Consider the following 15,803-nt stretch of genomic DNA (forward strand, 5'->3'; position numbering starts at 1 on the left):
GCTACGCTAAAAGTAATAACCCTTTGTAAATAGCTAAGGTTTGTATGGTTAGGAAAAATACAAATTATCTTCGAATTTGTCATATTTATTTTATATCTCTCCGCCTCTTATAGGCCTCTTCGATTAACTTCCTTTTATTATAAACTTATTAAAATTAATTTTATATTTGTTTATATTCGACCTTCCTAATAGTAGGTGGTCTTTTCTTGGTACCGAAGTTAATTAACATTGAGCCCGTCATTTCGGTTTTACCTGTTAACATATTATGCTATTTTAATGTCTTTGAAAGAATTTCTTTGATAATCTAGTACTGTTTTCAAAGTTGAACTAACGTTTTGTTTTGTCTCTGCAGTTGTTGACGTTCAGTACGTTCAACTTGCACTCTATCGTTACGATAGAGAAAGAGTTTTCACGGTTTCACGTTGCAGTAAGAGTAACCGTGTCTAGCGTTTTGTTCATTCTTTCTTAACTTAATGGTTTTGATCCTAATAAAGGAACTTTTCATTTTGGGAAATATTTCAGTTTTTTCCTTTAACAATAATATGTTTTAACGATATATATGATTGGGCTCTTCTCTCAGGTTCTAAGTCAAGAGAGAGAGAGAGAGAGATAGAGACGGAGGGAGAAAGAGGAGAATAAAACGTTTCATTCAAGCCTGCAGGCGTACGAATAACGTTTTTATCGTTTTTACTCTTCTCCCTAGTCTCTTTAGGGGAAGAAGGTAAACGTTTCTAGAGTGATCTAGTGTTTAGTCTCTTTCCAGCCACTGAATTATTTATCTTTCATTAGATTTTTCTGTTACATTGTAATTCTGTTTTCGCAATTACTAACTTTTGAGAAAGGATAGAATTGCGTGTTTCAGGTACAAACCACTTAAAGTTTCGAGTTCAGTGAAATAAGTGCAAACAGAAAATCAAAGTGATAAGTGATTAGCGCAAAGTTCAGTGTTGTGCGTGAGGGTACTTCTGTGCGCGCCAGTCGTCCTCCCAGTCCGGGACCTCTTGCAAGCTCCCAAGCCCAGGGGAGAAGCAATGTCGAAGGGCAGAAGGGTTCAGCAGGCCTTGATCGGCGCACAGAAGTATCCTCGGTGGTTGTGGGCGTGTCTTACCGAGACCGTCACTCCCACCCGCAGACGATTGAGCCCTTATTTTGCTCGTCTGCAGAAGAAATTTAGGGGAGAAAACGCTGGTCTCAGGTCTCAGACCTCTTAAACGTAAAGTCCAGACCTATGCCAGACGTACGAAGTTAGAGTTCAACAACCCGGATGCAGTCATTGGGTTAGCTCTGACTCTCCTCAGTCATCAGTTGAATGCACTCCGCCTAAGAGGAGTAAGGTTCTGCCACAACAGAGCTCGACTGTTAAGGCTTTACCTCAGCCTACTGTAGTTTCTGCCGACCCCAAGTGGACTCTACTACAGTCCATGCAAGCACTGCTTTCGGACTTGATGCGTGAGTGTCGGGCTGAGAGTGTTGCGCCTCCGCCTACACTCCCTCCGCCTGCGCTCGCTCCGCCTGATCGCAGTTCCACCTGCCAGGCGTACGATGTTGAGCCACGTTCTGAGTTTGCTGTTCCCAGTGGTGTTCAGCCTCCGCCTTCCTTAAGGCAACTTTTACTATGGGATCAGGAGGATTATACCTCTCTTCCTCCGCCTCCACTTGCTGCTCCACCAGTGATGCAACACTCGGTTGAGGTACACAACCTCTCCCGTCCATGAGTCAGTCTCCTCAGCTCTCGCTGCAGCGAGCTCAACCCTCCTCAAGGCAAGCACCTCAACACCTTAGCCTTGCGCCTCAGGAGCCTCAACTTGCGAGATTTTTACTGCGTTCTGCGCAGCCACTACCTTTTCGCTCTCAGCTCACACCGCAGGAACCTCAACTCGTTCCTCAGGAACTTGCTACTGCGCATCCGCCAACCACTCAGCAAGCGCAACCCTTGAGTTCAGCCACTCATGCCAGGAGTCAGCCTCCTCCACCCATGAGCCTACCTTCTGCTGATCAGCCTTTGCAGACTGAGCCTCAGGTGTTCCCTCAACAGAGTCTTGAAGAGGAAACCACAACTATTGTTGTTCCAGCTCGTTCTGACTCTGCTGTTCAGCATACCTTACCTCCATTTTCAAACCTATGATAATGGAGGTTATTTGTATTACTTATAAAAATATATTTGTATTCCTGGCAATATATTTTTAACAATATCGCAAAATATGGCAAAAATATGAATCATGAGTTATGAATGTAAGGTATATATTATGTTGATATTAAAACCCCATGCAAGCATGCATAAAGCACTCTAGCACTGGTCATGGAATTTCTGAGAAATGTTTAACGCCATGCACACGCTCTGCTTACCTTACATGCTCTGCTCACAGCATGCTCTGCATACTACATGCTCTGCATACAGCATGCTCTGCATTCAGCATGCTCTGCATACAACATGCTCTACATACAGCATGCTCTGCATACAGCATGCTCTGCATACAACATGCTCTGCACACAGCATGCTCTGCATTCAGCATGCTCTGCATACAGCATGCTCTGCATTCAGCATGCTCTGCATACAACATGCTCTACATACAGCATGCTCTGCATACAGCATACTCTGCATACAACATGCTCTGCATACCTTACCGCATGCTTCTCAGTCACACATCTTTGGTTGTTGCCAACTCACTAGACTGTCAAGCAGTTTCATAACGTTGCCTTCTAGTCTGCTGCTTTTGCACCAGTGAACCCTCACTGAGAGAACTTAGCTTTTCTAGGATATGGTCCCTGTAGATGAGAAAGTTCTTTTCTCCCTCCTTCTGATATTCCCTTGAGGACTCTGTCATTTGGAGGGAGCCTTTAGCTGCATAGCCTCCTATGGACTTTTATTTAAGCATAACATGCTTCCAGGGAAGGTAATGGTTCCACTTCAGTCGCTAATCCCGTCTGTTACCACACCTGCTCCCATAGACCTTGAGCTGTGTTACAAGACATGCAGTCCAAGCTTAGTCCTTGTTAGAGGATTTTTTGTTTACGGAGTCAATGTGTCACGGGGAAGACGTTCAACAACCAACAGAAGTGACTTGTTGTGACGCAGTGCGGCAACCTCAGCAACCCGATAAGGAGTTTGTCTGTACGACCCAGACAGTCTAGACAGATTCGGGTTGTCACTGTACTTCCTCGCTTGCCCATGATTGACAGTTCACAGACTGTGCAGCAGTACCATGATCTTGTGTCCGGCTCCGTCAGACGACTGGCTTTTAAGAGCTCCCACAAGTCGTCGCTGTCTGGAGATTTTCAAATGGACTATGGATCTGACCAAGGAACTGGGCCTCCTGGTCAATTTTGAGGAGTCTCAGCTCGTCCCATCCCAGACCATTGTCTCCTTGGGTATGGATCTTCAGAGTCGAGCTTTTCGGACTTTTCCGTCGGCCCCAAGGATCTTCCAAGCCCTAGAATGCATCCAGAGCATGCTGAGAAGGAACCGATGCTCAGTCAGGTAGTGGATGAGTCTAACAGGGACACTTTCATCGCTGGCCCTGTTCATCGTGTTAGGGAGACTCCACCTCCCCCCCCTTCAGTATCATCTAGCTGCTCACTGGATAAAGGACATGACGCTAGAGACGGTCTCAGTCCTGTTTCCGAAGAGAGGAGGTCTTCTCTCGCGTGGTGTAAGAACAGCTTTCTTCTCAAGGAAGTCTACCTTTGGCTGTTCAGAAACACAACCGCCGTCTCCTCTCGGACGCATCAGACACGGGCTGGGGTGCGACTTTGGACGGACAAGAATGCTCGGGAACTTGGAATCAGGAGCAAAGGACACTTCACATCAATTGCAAGGAGTTGTTGGCGGTTATTCTGGCCTTGATAAACTTCAAGTCCCTCCAGCTTAACAAAGTGGTGGAGGTGGACTCTGACAACACCACAGCCCTGGCTTATATCTTCAAGCAGGGAGGGACTCTTTCGTGGAAGTTGTTCTAGATCGCAAGGGACCTACTCATCTGGTCTAAAGATCGAAAGCTAACTGGTAACGAGGTTCATTCAGGGCGGTATGAATGTCATGGCAGATCACCTCAGACGGAAGGGTCAGGTCATCCCCACAGAGTGGACCCTTCTCAAGAATGTTTGCAGCAGACTTTGGGCCCTGTGGGGTCAGCCAACCATAGATCTGTTCACTACCTCGATAACCTAGAGACTCCTGTTGTATTGTTCTCCGATTCCAGACCCAGCAGCAGTTCACGTGGATGCTTTTCTGCTGGATTGGTTCCATCTCGACCTGTATGCATTCCCGCCGTTCAAGATTGTCAACAGGGTACTTCAGAAGTTCTCCTCTCACAAAGGGACACGGCTGACGTTGGTTGGCTCCGCTCTGGCCCGCGAGAGAATGGTTCTTAGAGGTACTGCAATGGCTGGTCGACATTCCCAGGACTCTTCCTCTCGGAGTGAACCTTCTAAGTCTACCTCACGTAAAGAAGGTACACCAATCCTCCACGCTCTTCGTCTGACTGCCTTCAGACTTTCGAAAGACTCTCAAGAGCTAGGGGCTTTTCGAAGGAAGCAGCCAGAGCGATTGCCAAAGCAAGGAGAACATCCACTCTCAGTATCTATCAGTCTATAGGGGAAGTCTTCCGTAGCTGGTACAAGACCAATGCAGTTTCCTCAACCAGTACCACTGTAACCCAGATTGCTGACTTCCTGTTATATCTAAGGAAAGTAAGATCCCTTTCAGCTCCTACGATCAAGGGTTACAGAAGTATGTTGGCAGCGGTTTTCCGCCACAGAGGCTTGGATCTTTCCACCAACAAAGATCTACAGGACCTCCCTAGGTCTTTTGAGACCTCAAAGGAACGTCGGTTGTCCACTCCAGGCTGGAATCTAGACGTGGTCCTAAGGTTCCTTATGTCATCAAGATTTGAACCTCTCCAATCAGCCTCTTTTTAGGACCTCACATTAAAAACTCTTTTCCTCGTGTGCTTGACAACAGCTAAAAGAGTAAGTGAGATCCACGCCTTCAGCAGGATCATTGTTTTCACATCTGAAACGGCTACATGTTCCTTGCAGCTCGGTTTTTGCTAAACGAGCTTCCTTCACGTCCTTGGCCTAAGTCGTTCGAGATCCCAAGCCTGTCCAACTTGGTGGGGAATGGTCTGAAGAGAGTACTTTGCCCAGTTAGAGCTCTTAGGTACTATCTAAAAAGGTCTTAACCTTTACAAGGACAATCAGAAGCCTTATAGTGTGCTATCAAGAAACCTTCTTTTCCAAGTTCTAAGAACTCAGTTTCTTACTATTCAGGCTTCTGATTAGAGAAACACATTCTCATCTGAAGGAAGAAGACCTTGCTTTGCTGAAGGTAAGGACACATGAAGTGGGAGCTGTGGCTACTTCAGTGGCCTTCAAACAGAGCCATTCTCTGCAGAGTGTTATGGATGCAACCTATTGGAGAAGCAAGTCAGTGTTCGCATCATTCTATCTCAAAGATGTCCAGTCTCTTTACGAGTACTGCTACACCCTGGGACCATTCGTAGCAACGAATGCAGTAGTAGGCGAGGGCTCAGCCACTACATTCCCATAATCCCATAACCTTTTAACCTTTCTCTTGAATACTTTTTATGGGTTGTACGGTCGGCTAAGAAGCCTTCCACATCCTTGTTGATTTGGCGGGTGGTCAATTCTTTCTTGAGAAGCGCCGAGGTTAAAGGTTGTGATGAGGTCCTTTAGTATGGGTTGCAGCCCTGTATACTTTAGCACCTTTGAGTTGATTCAGCCTCCCAAGAGGAACGCTGCGCTCAGTAAGGAAGACGATCTTATTAAAGGCAGAGTAACGGTTCAAGTCGACTTCCTTACCAGGTACTTATTATTTCATTGTTATTGTGGATAACTGATTATATGAAATACGGGATACTTAGCTATCCTTTAATCTTGTACACTGGTTTTCACCCACCCCCCTGGGTGTGAATCAGCTACATGATTATCGGGTAAGTTTAATATTGAAAAATGTTATTTTTATTAGTAAAATAAATTTTTGAATATACTTACCCGATAATCATGATTTAATCGACCCTCCCTTCCTCCCCATAGAGAACCAGTGGACCGAGGAATAATTGAGGAGGTGTCAACAAGAAGTACTTGAGTACCTGGCCACAGGTGGCGCTGGTAAGTACACCCCCTTCTAGTATTGTGATAGCTGGCGTATCCCTCCATAGAATTCTGTCGGGCAACGGAGTTGACAGCTACATGATTATCGGGTAAGTATATTCAAAAATTTATTTTACTAATAAAAATAACATTTTTCTCTCTGTCGAGCTATCGACAAGACGTACTTACTCGCTGTTGCTAAACTGGAGTTTTTTCACAACTAATTGGTGAAGTACTTTATTCTAGTTTTGAGCTTTCGCTATGCAGGTGTTTTATCTTCATCTTAAATCTTGAATTCGTTTTGGATAGATTTAATTATGGTGACAAAGAGAGTATGGGCTTTCTTTCACTTTTATATGGCCGACCCTTCCCTTAGACGGAAGTGTGTTTAGGCTTTTAGTAATTATATCACGTTATAGATTTTCCTCTATATATTTTATATCTCTCCGCCTTTATTAGGCCTCTTCGATTAACTTTCCATTTATTATAAACATATAAAAATAATTTTAATGTTTTGTTTATATAGACCTTTCCTGAGAGTAGGCGGTCCTAACTTGGAAACCGAAGTTAATCTACGTTGAGCCCTTTATATCGTAATTAGCTTTTAAAGAGCTAAGGATTTAAAACTTTTTAAATGTAATATTTTATGAAAGAATTTCTTTGATAGTCTTCGTACTGTTTTCAAAGATGAACTAACGTTTAGTTTATTTATGCTACGCAGTTTTTGACGTTCAGGACGTTCAACATGCGCTCTATCGTTACGATAGAGAGAGAGAGTGTATCACGGTTTCACTTTGCAGTAAGAGTAAATCGATTCTGACGTTTTGTTCATTCTTTCTTAGCTTAAATGTTTTAAATTCTATTTTAAAGGAACTTTTTATTTGAAAAACCTTTCAGTTTTTTCCTTTAGTCAAATAACATGTTTTTTTGACGAAATATAATTGGGCTCTTCTCTTAGGTGCGAAATCAAGAGAGAGAGAGAGAGAGATAGAGACGGAGGGAGAGAGAGAGGAGAGAAAACGTTCCGTTCAAGCGGGTAACGTTGTTCTCGTGTTACTCTCGTCCCTAGTCGCTGTAAGGGGAGGAAGGATAAAACGTTTTAGTTTTTTATTCTCGTCCCCAGGCTATGTGCGGTGAGAGATTGAAAACGTAGTTATATGAACTAGTGTTTAGTCTCTTTCCCAGCCACTGATTTTTTTATCTTAAAATATGTTTTCTGTTTTTTGCTGGTATTAATGTTGCATTATACGACTGATTTCGCAATTACTACCTTTTAATGAAGGGTAGAATTGCGTGTTTCAGGTAGAAATCAGTAAAAGTTTCGATTTCAGTGAAATAAGTGCAAAACAGAAAATCGAAGTGATAAAGTGATATGCGCAAAGTGTTACAGTGTTGCGTCCGAGGGTTCGTCTGTTCGTGCCTGTCGTTCACCTAGTCCGGGACCTCTTACATGCTCCCAAGCCCAGGGGAGAAGTAATGTCAAACGACTTATGGGTTCGAGAGGCCTTGACCAACGAACAGACGTTTTCCCTCTATGGTATCGGGTGTATCTTACCAAGATCTCCCCTACCATAAAACGAGAGAGACGTTGTTTCTCCTCGTCATCCGAAGGCTTTTCGCATAAGAAACCTGTCACAAGGTTTCGAAGCCCTTAAGCGAAAGTCAGTCCTTTCAGGACAGGTCCAGCGTCCTGGTTACAACCATTAGGACAGCTCTGACCCTATGCAGTCATCGGATAACTGCTCGCCGCCTAACAAAAGCGTAACACAGACTCCGAGAGTCTTTTTTTGTAGGCAAAGTGTTGCGGTCACAGACGTTACCCTCGTCTCTTACCACAACCATTTCCGTTGATCCTTAATGGGTTGTATGGCAAGACATGCAGTATATGCTTGCCTCCCTTATGGAAGACTATTCTGCCGATTAGTCCGTTGAGTCTAGCCGTTTATCTCATCGATATCCTGGCTTTCAGCCAACCTAACGTTCCTTTGTGCTTACTGTTGACGTTGGCGTAGCTTAGTCACGTCAGTCAGGTTGTTTGGAACCACACTCGATGCGGTCTCGTGTGGTTTTTCAGCCGCATTTGGACGTTAGGCCACTTGCTGATGCTCCTGTTGACGTTCAAGACGTTCACTAACAATCGGAGTTGACTTGTTTTGACGCTGTGCGTCAACCTCCGCATTCTAGAGTTGTTTTGACTGCTCAGTCTAGGCAGTCAAAGCAGTCTCGAGTGGACGCTGTGCGTCCTCACACACCTGTTGTGGTTGACAGTTCAGTTGTTGACAGTTCACAGACTGTCAAGCAGTTACATGACGTTGCGTTCTGGTCCGCTACTAATGCACCAGTGAGTGTGGACTCTGCTTGTAAAGCATTGCCACCACGGTAGGTCTCTCCCTTGCTTGAGACTCAGCTTTTATCGGACAAGGTTCCTGTAGATGAGGAAGTTGCTGTTCCCCCTCCTACTGATATTCCCTTGAGGACTCTGTCAGATGGAGAGGAGCCTAAAGCTGCTTAGCCTCCTTTGGACTTTAATTAAATCATGATGATTTTTTTAAGGATCTTTGTCCGGATCTTTTTGTAACTGCTGCTCCTCGTTCGCCTAAACGTCAGAGCTTACACTAGGCCTAGCTACTTCGAAGCCGTTGTTTTTAAGCTAGTGCTCTCTCGCTCTCCTAGAGAGCTTTACGTTGGCTAGGCGACTGGTTTTTCACCAGGAGGAGTTTGGGGGATACAGCCTTTGCTTTCCCTTCTTTTAAACTGGTTTATAGAGCGAGAGTCTGATATGACACGAGAGAAGTTCTCGGCTTGGGAGTTCATGCCTCTGCCCAGATAGACTTCTCAATTCTCGTAGACTCTCCCTGGCGCCTGGCCAGGAGACGCTCCAAGTTGTTTGCAGGTCAACTTCACAGCTGTTTTCGAGCCTTTGAAGTTTTGCTGTACAATTATGTCACGCATAACAAGGCTTTCAGGGATGGTAAACGGTACCGCCTCAGTCGCTAACCCCGTCTGTTGCCACACCTGCTCCCGTAGACCCTAAATGGGCTTTGCTGCAAGACATGCAGTCCAAGCTTGCGTCCTTGATAGAGGACTTTAATGAGTAGAAGGTTGCTACCGAACCTTCTGGCCAACAACCTTCCAACCGGTCGGTTGTGCGCCCTGTTGACGCTGAGGTAACCTACTCGCGTCTGCCAGTTGAGGTGGTTCCTCTACCTATGCGACCCAGTGTGGGTTGCCAGCCGCACGTTGACGTTAAGCGACGCTCGGAGGTGGTTGTTGACGTTCAGGACGTTCAACAACCAGCAAAGGTGACTTGTTTTGACGCAATGCGTCAACCTCAGCAACCCGGTAGGGTGTTGACTGCACAACCCAGACGGTCTAGACAGTCTCGGGTTGACGCTGTGCTTCCTCGCGCACCCATGGTTGTTGACAGTTCACAGACTGTGCAGCAGTTCCATGATATTGCGTCCGGCTCCGTCACGCATCCACCAGTGCGACCGGACTCAGCGAGCCAGACGTTGCCCACTCCGTTGCCGTTTCCTCATCAGTTTTCGGATGAGGAACCCTCTGATGAGGACGTTGCTGAACAACAAGACGATCAGCCCCCAGAATAGATCAAGCCCTGCTATCCATCCAGAAGATGCTGAAGAAGGAACGCTGCTCAGTCAGGCTGTGGATGAGTCTGGTAGGGACGCTGTCATCCGTGGAACAATTTGTGTCACTAGGAAGATTACACCTCCGTCCTCTTCAATACCATCTAGCTTTTCACTGGAAAAAGGACAAGACGCTAGAAGCGGTCTCGATCCCGGTTTCCGAAAAGATAAAGTCTTGTCTGACTTGGTGGAAGGACAATATCAACCTAAGAGAGGGTCTTCCCCTGGCTGTTCAGACTCCCAATCACGTTCTCTTCTCGGACGCATCGGACGTGGGCTGGGGCGCGACACTAGACGGTCGGGAATGCTCAGGACTGTGGAACTCGAGTCAGAGGAGCATGCATATCAACTGCAAGGAGCTGTTGGCAGTACATCTGGCCTTGAAAAGCTTCAAGTCTCTCCTTCGAGGCAAAGTGGTGGAAGTTAACTCGGACATCACCACGGCCTTGGCGTACATCTCCAAACAAGGAGGTACCCACTCACTGACGTTGTACGAGATCACAAGGGATCTGCTCATCTGGTCAAAAGGTCAAGACATCTCCCTAATAACGAGGTTCATCCAAGGCGACTTGAACGTCATAGCAGATTGTCTCAGTCGGAAAGGGCAAGTAATTCCAACCGAATGGACCCTCCACAAGGATGTGTGCAAGAGACTTTGGGCCACTTGGGGTAAAACCATCCATAGATCTCTTTGCAACCTCGCTGACCAAGAGGCTTCCAATCTATTGCTCTCCAGTCCCGGACCCAGCAGCAATACATATAGATGCTTTCCTCCTAGATTGGTCACATCTGGATCTCTACGCATTCCCACCGTTCAAGATTGTCAACAAGGTACTGCAGAAGTTCGCCTCTCACGAAGGGACAAGGTTGACGCTAGTTGCTTCCCTCTGGCCCGCGAGAGAATGGTTCACCGAGATACTTCGATGGTTAGTAGACGTTCCCAGTAGTCTTCCTCTAAGGGTAGACCTTCTACGTCAGCCACACGTAAAGAAGGTACTCCAAAGCCTCCACGCTCTTCGTCTGACTGCCTTCAGTCTATCGAAAGACTCTCGAGAGCTAGAGGCTTTTCGAAGGAAGCAGCCAGTGCGATTGCTAGAGCAAGGAGAGCTTCTTCCATTAGAGTCTACCAATCGAAGTGGGAAGTCTTCCGAGACTGGTGCAAGTCAGTTTCTGTATCCTCGACCAGTACCTCTGTAGCTCAAATAGCTGTTTTTCTCTTATACCTGAGAAAAGGACGATCCCTTTCAGCTCCCACTATCAAGGGCTACAGAAGCATGTTGGCATCGGTCTTCCGGCATAGAGGCTTAGATCTTTCCAAACATAAAGATCTGCAAGACCTCCTTAAGTCTTTTGAGACCACCAAGGAGTGTCGTTTGGCTACCCCTGGATGGAATTTAGACGTGGTAGTAAGATTCTTCATATCAGACAGGTTGGAGCCGTTACAATCAGCCTCCCTGAAAGATCTCACTCTTAAGACTCTTTTCCTGGTATGCTTAGCCTCGGCTAAAAGAGTCAGTGAGATTCATGCCTTCAGCAAGAACATAGGATTTTCGTCAGAAAAAGCCACTTGTTCGCTACAACTTGGTTTTCTAGCCAAAAATGAGCTGCCTTCTCGGCCTTGGCCTAAATCTTTCGATATCCCCAGCTTATCGGAGATCGTAGGCAATGAACTAGAAAGAGTCTTATGCCCTGTTAGAGCTCTTAAGTTCTATTTAAAGCGTACTAAACCTTTACAAGGCCAATCTGAAGCTTTATGGTGTTCAGTTAAGAAACCATCCTTGCCTTTGTCAAAGAATGCTTGGTCAGACTTTATCAGATTGTTAATACGAGAAGCTCATTCACATCTGAGTGAGGAAGACCGAACTTTGCTTAAGGTGAAGACGCACGAAGTTAGAGCTGTAACAACTTACGTGGCCTTTAAGCAAAATATATCTCCGCAAAGTATAATGGACGCAACCTATTGGAGAAGCAAGTCAGTGTTCGCGTCATTTTACTTGAAAGATGTCCAGTCTCTTTACAAGAACTGCTACACACTGGGACCATTCGTAGCAGCGAGTGCAGTAGTGGGTGAGGGCTCAACCACTACAATTCCCTAATTCCATACCCTTTTAATCTTTCTCTTGAAATGTTTTTATTGTTGTTTTTTGGGTTGTCCGGAAGGCTAAGAAGCCTTTCGCATCCTGGTTGATTTGGCGGGTGGTCAAAGTCATTTCTTGAGAAGCGCCTAGATTAGGGGTTTTGATGAGGTCCTGTTGTATGGGTTGCAACCCTTGATACTTCAGATCCTAGGGGTCGATCAGCATCCTGAGAGGATCGCGAGGCTCCGTAAGGAAGACGTACTTAAAAAGGCAGAGTAATTGTTCAAGTCGACTTCCTTACCAGGTACCTATTTATTTTGTTTTTGTTATTTTGATAACTTCTAAAATGAAATAAAAATTCTTAGCTCATAATAATGTAAACATATAGTGCTGGTCTCTACCCACCCCCCTGGGTGTGAATCAGCTATTATAATCACCGGCTAAGTTAAATATTGAAAAATGTTATTTTTATAATAAAATAAATTTTTGAATATACTTACCCGGTGATTATAAATTAAAGGACCCTCCCTTCCTCCCCAATAGAGACGCAGTGGAACGAGGAGAAAATTGAGTTCTTTGTTTACATTGAGTACTGGGTATCTGGACGACAGATGGCGCTGTTGGGCACACCCGCAACCTGTGTAGCGATCGCTGGCGAATTTTACCTTAGAGTTTTCTGTCGAGCAACAGAGTTGCAGCTATTATAATCACCGGGTAAGTATATTCAAAAATTTATTTTATTATCAAAATAACATTTTTTATAGCTATACAAAAAATGAGTCCTTCAAAGTTAAACTAACCACTACTGTACCTCAACCACCCCTCTCAGTCCTGAGCCAAAGGTCAAAATTGAAGGGCTTCCGAGAGATGGTGGGGCCAGATCTGGGGCTCCTCGCCCATGTTTAATCCCCGTCGTTAACCATCTCGTTAACAAATTCAATGGCTGTACAAGCTCTGCTGAATTCATGTTCCTATTATAAAGGACTTGTATTTGTATTGTTAGCACAAATACAAATTTCTTTTAGAATTTATTATATGCAGTCCAAATGTATGTATATTTATGAGTTTTTCATTCTTAAAGACATGAATTTCAGTTCTGAGCATACTATCACTTCACCATGTATATTACAAAATATAAATCAAATGTCTGATGTGGAAATAATTTTGATAAAAACAAATTATCGACAATGCCAAAATTCTTTTTATTCAACATGCCTTTAATCCCAAGATATTCTCATAATAGGATTAGACTGCTTCTCTCTCTCTCTCTCTCTCTCTCTCTCTCTCTCTCTCTCTCTCTCTCTCTCTCTCTCTCTCTCTCTCTCTCTCTCTCTCTCTCTCTCTCTCTCTCTCTCTCTCTCTTTTCTTTTTTTTTTAAAGAAAGGTGGTAGAATGAAGATTTGTCAATGAACATCTTGTAAATTATGTTCTTTTTATTCCAGATCCCATGGAGAATCCCTTCAAGATTTAGTGTGTTCTTTTCAAGTGTTCAGTATGAGGTTCATTCTTCCTCATATGTACTCGGCTCATTCATCCATAAGTATAACATCTATCTTGAACCAAAGGTTTTCGTTATAATCAGGGAATTAATCAAACTATATTGAATTATTGTTTGTGTGTACTTTCAAGTTATCACTGAGATGTACTATTAAGAGGTCTATTGCCAAAAATTTACAAGAATTCCTATTTCTTTTTTTTCACTGTTTGCATTTTCAACTGGGCCTCTTTTGTTTCTAGCACTTTATTTGTTCCTATTTTTTTTTCATCACAGGGTTAAAGTAGGTGTTTGAGATCCTATCATCTTTTCCAATCTCTGAAGCTATAGCAGGATATTCTAAATCACAATTTTCCTTTGATCCCTTCCCACTTAATCCAAGTAATTGTAGTTTCTTGATTTCAGACTTAGGACCAAAGTGAATCTCTTGAATTTAAGAGTTCTATTCTCTCTGTCAGCCCCTCAACCAAACGTCATTATTTCCATCCTAAATATTGTCAAGTGAATCTCTTGCATACATACAAAATACCTTACTCTTAATTTTTTATTGTGCTTTACAATTCTCATCATGTTATAACAGTGCTACAATATACATAAGAATTTGAGACTGCTCTTGGTTTTTGCTTCCATTTCATGCATTACAGACATCATTTTGCTGGGTTTTATTTCTACTGTATTTCTCGTTTCTTTACCGTTTCTTCTTTCAAGTATGTCGTTAGACTTTTCCCGAAATCTGATGTTGATTTGAAGTTGTCTGCTTAAAAGAATCTTCCTAACGAAGTTGTGTTGATTATTGATTGACATTTGTCTCATTTTATTAATTTCTGATCTGATGTTATGATGAAGTTGCATCACTTACCCTGGAAGCCTTTCTTACACTTATTTAGTGTGTTGATGTTCTTCAAATTGCTAATCATGTTAGTCTGTAGAAGGAATTACAGATTAATATACATTTTTTCTCCTTTCAAATACTGTTTGTTGTAGGTTTTTGAATTTTTTATTCTATATAACCTTACTCCATTTTTTCCACAAAAGTTAATGTGTTGTTGTTCCCTTTTCGTAAGACTGGGCTAATTCTCTTTCTCTGTCTGCTTTAAAGTGCCATACATCTTTGCTGTACTGAGTGACTTCTATTGTGGCTTTTCTTTTTGTACTTGGCTTGACTCTTATCTTGTATATTTAGTTTTTTCAATATTTAACTTAGCCGGTGATTATAATAGCTGCAACTCTGTTGCTCGACTGAAAACTCTAAGGTAAAATTCGCCAGCGATCGCTACACAGGTTGCGGGTGTGCCCAACAGCGCCATCTGTTGTCCAGATACCCAGTACTCAATGTAAACAAAGAACTCAATTTTCTCTCTGTCGTGCTCCCGACAAGACGTGCTTATTCGCTGTTGCTAAACTGGATTTGTTTTCACAACTAATTGGTGAAGTACACTATTCTAGTTTTGAGCTTTCGCTATGCAGGTGTTTTATCTTCATCTTAAATCTTGAACTCGTTTTGGATAGATTTAATTATGGTGACAAAGAGAGTATGGACTTTCTTTCACTTTTAAATGGCCGACCCTTCCCTTAGCGGAAGTGTGTTTAGGCTTTTAGTAATTATATCACGTTATAGATTTTCCTCTATATATTTTATATCTCTCCGCCTTTATTAGGCCTCTTCGATTAACTTTCCATTTATTATAAACATATAAAAATAATTTTATTGTTTTGTTTATATAGACCTTTCCTGAGAGTAGGCGGTCCTAACTTGGAAACCGAAGTTAATCAACGTTGAGCCCTTTATATCGTAATTAGCTTTTAAAGAGCTAAGGATTTAAAACTTTTTAAATGTAATATTTTATGAAAGAATTTCTTTGATAGTCTTCGTACTGTTTTCAAAGATGAACTAACGTTTAGTTTATTTATGCTACGCAGTTGTTGACGTTCAGGACGTTCAACATGCGCTCTATCGTTACGATAGAGAGAGAGTGTATCACGGTTTCACTTTGCAGTAAGAGTAAATCGATTCTGACGTTTTGTTCATTCTTTCTTAGCTTAAATGTTTTAAATTCTATTTTAAAGGAACTTTTTATTTGAAAAACCTTTCAGTTTTTTCCTTTAGTCAAATAACATGTTTTTTTGACGAAATATAATTGGGCTCTTCTCTCAGGTGCGAAATCAAGAGAGAAAGAGAGAGAGAGATAGAGACGGAGGGAGAGAGAGGAGAGAAAACGTTCCGTTCAAGCGGGTAACGTTGTTCTCGTGTTACTCTCGTCCCTAGTCGCTGTACGGGGAGGAAGGATAAAACGTTTTAGTTTTTTATTCTCGTCCCCAGGCTATGTGCGGTGAGAGATTGAAAACGTAGTTATATGAACTAGTGTTTAGTCTCTTTCCCAGCTACTGATTTTTTTTTTTTATCTTTAAATATGTTTTCTGTTTTTTGCTGGTATTAATGAGCTTGCATTATACGACTGATTTCGCAATTAC

General features: G+C 43.2%; 1 long non-coding RNA gene across 1 annotated transcript in view; it reads left to right on the forward strand.

Moving 5' to 3' along the window:
- LOC137632639 (uncharacterized) overlaps window positions 1–15,803 on the forward strand; it is a 71,041-nt gene that overhangs the window by 42,984 nt on the left and 12,254 nt on the right. The window contains exon 2 of the long non-coding RNA XR_011042071.1: window positions 13,279–13,376. This is a non-coding gene — a long non-coding RNA (uncharacterized lncRNA). The remainder of the gene's footprint in view (window positions 1–13,278; window positions 13,377–15,803) is intronic.

The sequence above is a fragment of the Palaemon carinicauda genome, chromosome 41 (genome assembly GCF_036898095.1).
Source record: "Palaemon carinicauda isolate YSFRI2023 chromosome 41, ASM3689809v2, whole genome shotgun sequence".
Lineage (NCBI taxonomy): Eukaryota > Metazoa > Arthropoda > Malacostraca > Decapoda > Palaemonidae > Palaemon > Palaemon carinicauda.